The sequence below is a fragment of the Enhydra lutris genome, unplaced genomic scaffold, assembly GCF_002288905.1.
Source record: "Enhydra lutris kenyoni isolate GAN:26980312 unplaced genomic scaffold, ASM228890v2 scaffoldscaffold80, whole genome shotgun sequence".
In the NCBI taxonomy this organism is placed as follows: domain Eukaryota; kingdom Metazoa; phylum Chordata; class Mammalia; order Carnivora; family Mustelidae; genus Enhydra; species Enhydra lutris.
The window spans coordinates 2,387,453-2,395,541 of record NW_019154164.1 but is presented as its reverse complement, the minus strand read 5'-3'; positions in this window follow the sequence as shown (position 1 = coordinate 2,395,541).

The following is an 8,089-nucleotide window of genomic DNA, read 5'->3' as shown; positions in this document are numbered from 1 at the left end:
TCTATTTTCAATGATAGCCTAGCTGGATATAGTATTCTTGGCTGCATGTTTTTCTCGTTTAGTACTCTGAATATATCATGCCAGCTCTTTCTGGCCTGCCAGGTCTCTGTGGATAAGTCTGCTGCCAATCTAATATTTTTACCATTGTATGTTACAGACTTCTTTTCCCGGGCTGCTTTCAGGATCTTCTCTTTGTCACTAAGACTTGTAAATTTTACTATTAGGTGACGGGGTGTGGACCTATTCTTATTGATTTTGAGGGGGGTTCTCTGAATCTCCTGGATTTTGATGCTTGTTCCCTTTGCCATATTGGGGAAATTCTCTCCAATAATTCTCTCCAATATACCTTCTGCTCCCCTCTCTGTTTCCTCTTCTTCTGGAATCCCAATTATTCTAATGTTGTTTCGTCTTATGGTGTCACTTATCTCTCGAATTCTCCCCTCATGGTGCAGTAGGTGTTTGTCCCTCTTTTGCTCAGCTTCTTTATTCTCTGTCATTTGGTCTTCTATATCGCTAATTCTTTCTTCTGCCTCATTTATCCTAGCAGTGAGAGCCTCCATTTTTGATTGCACCTCATTAATAGCTTTTTTGATTTCAACTTGGTTAGATTTTAGTTCTTTTATTTCTCCAGAAAGGGCTTTTATATCTCCCGAGAGGGTTTCTCTAATATCTTCCATGCCTTTTTCGAGCCCAGCTAGAACCTTGAGAATCGTCATTCTGAACTCTAGATCTGACATATTACCAATGTCTCTATTGATTAGGTCCCTAGCCTTTGGTACTGCCTCTTGTTCTTTTTTTTGTGGTGAATTTTTCCGCCTTGTCATTTTGTCCAGATAAGAGTAGATGAAGGAGCAAGTAAAATACTAAAAGGGTGGCAACAACCCCAGGAAAATATGCTTTAGCCGAATCAGAAGAGATCCCAAATCGTGAGGGGGAGAAAGGGGATAAAAAGAGGTTCAGAAAGAAGAAAAAAAAAAAAAAGAAAAAAAATTAAATTAACTGCAAGGCTAAAGAATCATGGGGAGAAAGCCATGAGTTCCGTGCTTTGCTTTCTCCTCCTTTGGAATTCCGCTGCTCTCCTTGGTATTGAAACTGCACTCCTTGGTAGTTGAACTTGGTCCTGGCTGGGTTTCTTGTTGATCTTCTGGGGGAGGGGCCTGTTGTAGTGATTCTCAAGTGTCTTTGCCCCGGGCGGAGTTGCACCGCCCTTACCAGGGGCCGGGCTGAGTAATCCGCTCGGGTTTGCTTTCGGGAGCTTTTGTTCCCTGAGCGCTTTCTGTAGAGTTCCGGAGGGCGGGAATGAAGATGGCGGCCTCCCGGTCTCCGGCCCGGAGGAGCCGAGAGCCCGGGGCCCCACTCCTCAGTGCACCCTCAGAGAACAGCGCCGATTTACTCCCGTCACCCTGCCTCCGGCCGCGCTCCGAGCTGACCGAGCCTGCGACCGGTTCAAGGTAACCCCTAGCTTAGAGCTTACTCCTCGGCTCTGTCTCTGTAGCCGGCTTCCCTGTTCTAATACCTGTAAGCTCTGCGACACTCAGACACCCCCGATCCTTCTGTGACCCTGCGGGACCTGAGGCCACGCTGACCCTGCGTGGGCTTCACCCCGGTTAAGCCTCTGGAGCGATGTCCCTCAGCGGAACAGACTTTTAAAAGTCCCGATTTTGTGCTCCGTTGCTCCGCCGCTTGCCGGGAGCCGACCCCTCCCCCTGCGGTCTATCTTCCCGTCGCTTTGGATTCACTTCTCTGCCAGTCCTACCTTTCAGAAAGTGGTTGATTTTCTGTTTCTAGAGTTGCTGTTCTTCTTCTCTTCGATCTCCCGTTGGATTTGTAGGTGTTTGCAATCTTTAGATAAGCTATCTAGCTGATCTCCCGCTACCTGAAGTAGTCTCAGCCTGCTACTTCTCCACCATCTTGACTCCTCCCCCTCTTTGGGGTTTTGATTTGAGTTTTCCTGATGCTGAGGGATGTTGAGCATTTTCTCATGTGTCTGTTGGCCATTTATATGTCTTCTTTGGAGAAATGTCTGTTTATGTCTTCTGGCCTTTTCTTGATTGGATTATTTGTTCTTTGGGTGTTGAGCTTGATAAGTTCTTTATAGAGTTTGGATGCTAGCCCTTCATCTGATAAGTCATTTGTTAAAATCTTCTCCCACTCCATAGGTTGCCTTTCAGTTTTGTTGATTGTTCCCTTTGTTGTGCAAAAGCTTTGTATCTCAATGAAGGCAAACAATTCATTTTTTGCCTTTGTTTCCTTTGCCTTTGGAGACATGTCTAGCAAGAAGTTGTTATGGCTGAGGTCACAGAGGTTGCTGCCTGTGTTCTCCTCAAGGATTTTGATGGATTCCTGTCTCACATTTAGTTCTTTCATCCGTTTTGAGTCTATTGTGTGTGTGGTATAAGGAAATGGTCCAGTTTCATTCTTCTGCATGTGGCTGTCCAATTTTCCCAACACCATTTGTTGAAGAGAGTGTCTTTTTTCCTTTTATTTTAAAAAAGATATTATTTACTTATTTGACATAGATAGAGAGAGAGAGTACACAAGCAGGGGGAGCAGCAGGCCAAGGAAGAGGGAGAAGCAGACTTCATGCCAAGCAGAAAGCCTGATGCGGGGCTTGATCCCAGGACCCTGGGATCACGACCTGAGCAGAAGGCAGACACATAACCTACTGAGCCACTCAGGTGCCCCAAAACTGTCATTTCTTCCAATGGATATTCTTTACTGCTTTGTCAAAGATTAGTTGGCCATAGAGCTGAAGGTCCATTTCTGAGTTCTCTATTCTGTTCCATTGATCTATGTGTCTGTTTTTTTGCCAGTACCATACTATCTTGATGATTACAGCTTTCTAATAGAGCTTGAAGTCCTGCATTATGATGCCACCAGTTTTGGTTTTCTTTTTGAATATTTCTTTGGCTATTTGGAGTTTTTTTTCTGGTTCTATAAAAATTTTAGTATTATTTGTTCCAGTTCTGTGAAAAAAGTTGATGGTATTTTGATAGGGATTGACTTGAATGTGTAGATTGCTCTAGGTAGCATGACATTTTCACAATATTTGTTCTTCTAATCCATGAGCATGGAATATTTTTCCATTTCTTTGTGTCTTCCTCAATTTCTTTCATGAGTGTTCTATAGTTTTCTAAGTTCAGATCTTTTGCCTCTTTGGGTAGGTTTATTCCCAGGTGTCTTGTGATTTTTGGTGTAATTGCAAATGGGATTGACTCCTAATTTCTGTTTCTTCTGTCTCATTGTTAGTGTATAGAAATGCAACTGATTTCTGAAAAAGAAATTTTCTTAGCCCTTTTAATGTTGACAGTGGTGTTGCAAGTGTAGATGACCTACAAAGGCCAGATAGAAAAAATAAAGCTGGCTTCTGCATTGCACTGGAAAGTGGCAGTACTCACTCTAGTCAGGCATTGCCATGTGTGAATGTATATTCAGTGTTGCCAGATAGTCCAGCTTTCAGGAAAGATAGGAATCTTGATTTTAGTATGACTTGTCCAGATGATTCAAAGTTGACAACTTGTTTTGGAAACAAAACAAAAAACCCAAACACTGTGGAAAGCCAAACAAAATTTGTCTGTGGCCTGGATTTAGCATGTGGGTAGCAAGTTTGTGACCCATGACATAAGGACACAAGGAAGAAATTTTCTAGATATACAAGAACAGGAAACCAAAGTATAGTTTTGCCACATGGGGATTGAAACTGGAAAGTTACAAACTAGGGATACTCTTTCTGTCTTTTATAGAGTCATATGATCTATTATCCACATATTATCTCTGTTCCTCAGTGTTGCATTGTGAACTTGATATTTTTCTCTTTACTAATAACTTATTCGATCTCATGTGACTTTGGTTTGTCATTATGTGTATTTTGGCCTTAAGTAGGCCATTCATGAACATAAGATGTGTTTCCATTTATCTAAGTCTTCTTTAATTTCTTTCAACAATGTTTTATAGTTTTCAGTTTGTAAGTCTTGCACCTCCTTGTTTGAATTTATTTCTAAGTATTTTATACTTTCTTCATGCTATTTAAATGGAATTGTTTTCTTAATTCCCATTTTGGATTTTTCATTGCTACTATATAAAGATATGGCTGATTTTTGTGCATTGATCTTGTGTACTGCAACTTTGCTGAATTTATTTATTAGCTCTAATAGGTTTTTGGTGGACTCTTAAGAATTTTCTGTATATAAGATCATGTCATCTGTGAATAAAGATAATTTAACTTCTTCCTTTCCAATTTGGATGCTTTCTATTTCTTTTTCATGCCTAATTGCTCTAGCTAGAACTTCCAGTACCATGTTGAATAGATGTAATGAAAATGGGCATCCTTGTCTTGTTCCTGATCTTAGGGCAGAAAGCTTTCAGTCTTTCACTATTGAGTGTGGTGCTATATGTGGAGTTTTCATGTCAGATTGAGGAAGGTCTCTTCTATTCCTAGTTTGTTGAATGTTTTATAATGAAAGTATGTTGTATTACTCAGAGGGGTGATAAATGTTGCAAGAGAAGCGTTTGTCTTATAGGTGTTTTGTTCTGACACTCAATGATGGGCGTGTCACTTTTCCCTTTCCTCCAATTTTTTTAAATTCACAGGACCTGAAGTAACTGCACCTCCCCCTGCCCCAGTTCTGCCAAGGGACAAACAAGATGATCCATAGGGGGAAGTATGGAGAAATAATGAAATCAGTGAATTATGGGAGAGGAGGAGAGAAAGGAGAAAAGGAGGGAGAACAAATAGGAGGTCTCCCTTCCCTGATGACTGTCAGAAGTGGAATGGATCTAGCATGATAGAAAACTGTACTGGAAATATAAATAGTATTTTACACCATCATCTGGACTCTATATTTAAGCTCAATCATCTAAAAAGCAAGGTTTTCTATGTGGTAATAAACTGTATTTTGACAGCCCTTCCATGAATTAGTTACATAACTCAGAGTTTATAATTGGTTCTGGAGAAGTGAGAAAAAATTGATAGTCACATGGTACATTGTGCTACCATTTGCCCTCCTACCTGATTTATTGATGACTTAGTCAGCCTTCCCATGAGAAGTTGCAGCAGCCTACTGGAAATCCAAATATAGGACACTGACATTCATAAAAGATATCAAGGCTGAGAATATAAAATTGAGATTCATCAGTATATGGATAGCTGTTTTGCAAACTCAGTAACATTGCAACCTCAGTAACTTACTGGGTATAATCTGACACTGGTCCCTGTACATGGGAGGCAGAGAAAAATCAAAGAAAGAGGCAGACCCCTCCAGATCGGTAGGTGTCAGGTTTAATAAGCAAGGAAACTTGCATATGACACTTGTTTTAGGCAGCTACAAGATGAGTAGTTCTCTGCACCTGCCTGCCAGAATATTAAAGTTCATATAGAAGTCTTAACTGGGTTTAGTCATGTATACCATCCAGATGGTCCCAAAATCACATTATTTTCTCAAGGGTATGTCCTTGGGCAGCTTCTAACATGGGGAAGGCAAACAGAGCACACATTCCAATGACAGGGAAGAAGATGAGGAACCTCTGATTTCCTGGGACTGGCTCATATGTAAACCAGCAGTCATGTCCTCTCAATGACCTCCTATGACAATAACATAAATTTATAAGACTGGATGATATCCCCACAGAGGCGAGTGAAAGAGAATGAAGAAATCTAAGGATTAAATCCTGGGGCACTCCAATATTAAGGAGGAACCAGCAAAAACAAAACAAAACAAAACAAAACAGAAAAGGTGTGACTAGTGAGTTGGGATAAAAACCAAGAGTATGGTGGTCTGGAAACCAAAGGAAGAGACTTAAAGAGTGAGTGATTAAATTTCTCATATGCTGGTGATAGTTTAAGGTGACAAGTAAGAATTGATTTTAGGATTTGGCAACATAGAGTCATTGATAACTTTGACAAGAACAGTTTCACTGATATGGGTATGAGTGAAAGTCCAGTCTGAATGGACTTTAATTTCCTAAAATCCTAAGGATGTCATAACAAACTGTGTGCCTTCAAACAATAGAAATTCATCCTCTTACAGTTATGGAGGCTAAAAGTTTGAAATCCAAGTGTTGGCCAACCTAATCCTTCTGGAAGTTCTGAGGACTAATGTTCCCTTCATTTCTCTCAGCTGTCAGTGATTACTGGTTGTGCTTGGTGTTCCTTGGCTGATAGGCACACCACTCCATTCTCTGTCTCTGTCTTCAAATGGTGTTGTCCCTCTGTCTTCTGTCCTCTTACCATTGTTTATCTGCCTCTGTGTTTTTCTTTCACTCATCTAAGAATATAAGTCATGTTTTATTAGGGCCCACCCTAATCACCTCATCTAAACTTCATTACATCTGTAAATATCCTATTTCCAAGTAGGGTCACTATCACAGGTACCAAGGTTAGAACTTCAGTGTATCTTTTGTGGGGGGGATAGAATTGAACTCATAACAAATTAATTCAAGAAAGTATAGGAAGATGGGAATCTGAAACACTAATTAGCCAATATTTTCAAAAGTAGGAATAGAGAAGCAAATGGGACCAGGAGAGTCTTTGTTGTTGTTATTCACTTGTTTTATATTTTTGTTTTTAAGATGCTAAAACCATATTTAAAGTTGATAGAAAAGCTCTGGTAAAGTGAAAAACCAGTGATACAGAAAAGAGAGGGAGAAGGAATGGGAGAGGAAAAGAACGAGGGAGAAAGAGAGGGTGAGAATTGCTAGATCAATATCTTTGAGTAAGTGAGAGAGAATGGGGTCCAGTGAATAAGTAGAGACATTAATTTTAGCTAGGCATGTGAATAATTCATCTATAGTAATAGGATGGAAGCTGAGTATAATAACATTATTGCTTGTATGTGGGTACATTTGGTATTAGAAACTTGTAAAAGGTCTTCTCTCTTCTCATTTCCCAGTGATATTCTCTGAGGTACGACATTGTGAATTTACTAACAGTTTTTCGTGTTTCCCTAGAATTAGATTTTGTTTTATATTAGTTATCTATTGCTATATAACATTTTTTCCCACAATTTCTGTGGGTTAGGGTTCTCACAAGGCTTCAGTCAAGATGTTGGGCCAGGCTTGCCTAGGAAAATGTGTACTTTGTAATATTTGGCAGGATTCCATCTTCAGCAGGTTATTGGGCTGAGAGTCTCAGTTTCTCACAGGCTGTCAGTTGGGACCTGCCTTCTGTTCCTTGCCATTTGCTGCATCAAAACCTATAAACCAAGGAAACAATAGTGAGAGTCTGCTGGCAAGACAAAAGTCACGGTCTTTTTTAACTTACTCATGGAAATGACATCCCATTATCTTTGCTCTATTCTATTGGTTAGAAGCACCCATAAAGGCACACATACCTGGGGGCCATCCTAAAAGTCTACATACCATGGTTGCTTTTCTTTCTTAATCTTCCCCCTCATGTTTGTCCTCCCTTTATGCCTGGTTTCTGGGCAATGGCCCAGTTTGTTACAAGCTCTAAGTTGGGTTGACTATCATATAGAGCAGTAATGGTATTTCTTTATTCAGTTGGTGGGCAGATAGGGCAAGGTGGAAAATGTTCTCAGAAACAACCTGATCAACCTAGCAATGTACTATTTAGATTTGTTAAAGTGCTACCAAAGTCTTCAATTGACCAAATGGGACAATTTCCTTATGCGGTCTCTTCTACATTTTATTTTTTTTCTCAAATCCTATCAATTCTATAGAATTTCTACACAAAAGTGAAGAAACTTGTTTTAAAAATGGGATTTTCTTCCACAGGCTGACCTTGTGCCTTTTCACAAACTAAGTTAAATAGATAAGAAGGTTAATTTTCCTTTTGCAGATAAGGAGTTTGTCACAGCAGTTTCCAGGAGAAATAATGTGATTTGACTATAGAAAAACTCATTCTAATCAGCCAAACAGTATCTTTGAACACATCAGGACTGAGCCTCAATGAGTTTTTAAGAATTCTGTTTCCTGCAACTGCTTTTTGTCCTCCAGAGAAAGGAGTTTGCTTATCATTCATTTTCATTTTACATTATCTAAACATTAATGGTCTGTTTTTGCTTTCTTATCCTCATGCTGATAAGTAATTAAAAAAGGAAGTTATTTATTGCATGGTGGAGAAAAATATGAG